Source organism: Meleagris gallopavo, chromosome 2 (assembly GCF_000146605.3).
Source record: "Meleagris gallopavo isolate NT-WF06-2002-E0010 breed Aviagen turkey brand Nicholas breeding stock chromosome 2, Turkey_5.1, whole genome shotgun sequence".
NCBI classification, from domain to species: domain Eukaryota; kingdom Metazoa; phylum Chordata; class Aves; order Galliformes; family Phasianidae; genus Meleagris; species Meleagris gallopavo.
Window position 1 is genome coordinate 33,259,843 of NC_015012.2, and position 2,467 is coordinate 33,262,309.

Genomic DNA, 2,467 nt, shown 5'->3' on the forward strand with positions numbered 1-2,467 from the left:
TCATTCCTTAAAATTATCACACTGCAAGATTAAAGGAAACAAAACCAATTATTTTTTTCATAAGCAGCATGGCTAAATTATGGAACCACTTGTTGCAGGATGTTGTGAGGGTCAAGTGTGCATATGGATTCAATAAATCATTACGCAAATCCATAAAAAAAATAATTAAGAGCTGCTAAGCCATAAATCCACAAAACAGAGGACAACCTTATGTCTGATTGCCAGAAGCAAAAGAGGTATATGGAGATAAGCAGCGCTGCATGCTTGCTCTGTTCCTACATTTACTCCCTTAGCGCTGCTTATCACGCAAATCAAAGCCAGGGCTGAATGCATCCCTGGTATGATCCAGAACAGCCGTTTTTTATTAAATAACAAAACCTCCTTTCTGTCTTGCCTACTTTATTAAGTACCACAAAAGAAAGCATTGTTTTTACATTCCTAGAAAAGAGTTTATTACTGTTAAAATATTAAATCCAATTCATCTGCTTCTACTCCAAGTGCCAATAACCCCTATTCCTAAAGGTCAGCTTCTGCAGCAAACAGAAAGCTTAGCCCTGATCCCAAAAGCAATACCTTCCTTGCAACTGTGCAACCTTCCTTGCTCACCATACAGAAAAGTTCAGAAACAAAACAAGTCTACTTTTTGACTGTAGTTGAGAAGCATTGCGGCTTGTATTATGACTGAGGGAAATCCCAAGAACTTCCCAATTTATTTTTCTTTATTCTGCATATTCTCATCCAAGCAGCAAACACAACAAAGCCCAATTTCTCTCCCCCCTCTTTCCTCAGATGGAAGCTACTCCATGTCTCGCAACTCTCAAAATCTTCCAGAATTTAAATCCAAGGAAAGAATTCCAATGACTCTCCAACTCTCTTGTAGTTCTCCATAGCATTTCCTAGGGAAATCTGGGAGTAAATCAATCTGCTGTTAGGCTTTTTGTTTCTACTAATTAATTAATTTCTCCTTCTTTTGCAGTACACCTACCTCACAGCAGCTAATGATGGCTTTTGCTACAAGCTGCTGCACGCTCTTTTACCCACGGATTTAACATAACATTAAATAAGTTTGTGCATAATATATAAATAATAAAATATTCAAGTATTTTAGTCTTGGCCTAAAACTAAAACACAAAATAAGGACCACAACAGGCAAATTGATTTTTGATTTAAACCCACTAGACTTTACTTGGAGAGCTGACCTATAAACTTCTGTGTAATTCTACGACAGTTAGTTTTATTGTATTACAGCAAATTTGAAAGTAACAAAAAGCAATGAAGTTTTTATACTTAAAAACGTTTTGTGTCTTGTACAGCGCCGGAAGAATTACCCTTCTCAAAACATCAGCATCATTACATTATTGATTTAAAATCAAAGTAGAAGTTGTAGGGAGAAAAAATGGGATGGTTGGTCTGGATGATCTTGCAGGTCTTTTCCAGCCTTGGTGTTTCTGTGAAAACCTGACATTTGTTGCCATCAACACAGAAGCCCTGCCCCTGCCTCACACAGCACTATACCAAGGCACCTCATTTCTACCTCATCACATCTCACCATTTGCTCAAGGACCTCAGTGAACACTGAGGTCTCATCCACAAAAACCCATTTGGTAGCAAATACATTGTCTTGCATAAACTGACAATTTCACTAGAACTTGCTCCAAAGCTCCTGGAAGTGAAGCCCTGGCTAAGTAAGCGCATGATCCAAGCAAAGCAAACAACTAATTCTCAGAGGGAAAGGTATTTCGTGTATTTCTACAGTGTTCTCTAGTCTCTTTGGAGATGTTACTTAGGAACATCTAAGTACTGTTTCAACAGCAAAATTAAATTTATGAAGGCATTATTCATTCAGGACAGTATACATGGCCTATGAGAAAATAAAGTGCTTATTACACAGGCAGACACTCACAGTTCATATGGAACAACCAGCTGCAATCACCAAGAAGAAAAAGACTAGCCAAAGAAGAGGCTTGCTAATGGCACAAAGATGTTAGTCATTATTTGTTTACAAGCTAGAAGCGAGCTTTGGTGATATACAGTCACAAACTAATCGCACTTGCATTAAGTGATTCACCATTTGATCAAGTGTGTAATTTTAGTAAACAAAACTGAGGGAAGAGTCAGATTGGCATGGCAGGGACCTGGTGATACATAAGTAACTGGAAAATCCAGACTCAGAAATAAACTCAGGATTAGGCCAGTACTCAGTGCTGGAGGCACCATGTCTCACCACATCTGTGATGTATGCAGTGTCAGAGAAAGGCAGAACAAATGGCATCAACCTGCAAAACCCTGCTGGCATGTTCTCAAACAATACTGCCATCAGTTTTAGCTGACTACAGTACCTTAGAGTTGCCAGAAATAAGATGAGATGAAACTAATCATACTGTGTTTTCAATCAACTTCCTGCTGGCTGCCACCATTTCAAGACTGGAATTCATTTGTTTTTATGTCCATTAACATATTTCCTTTT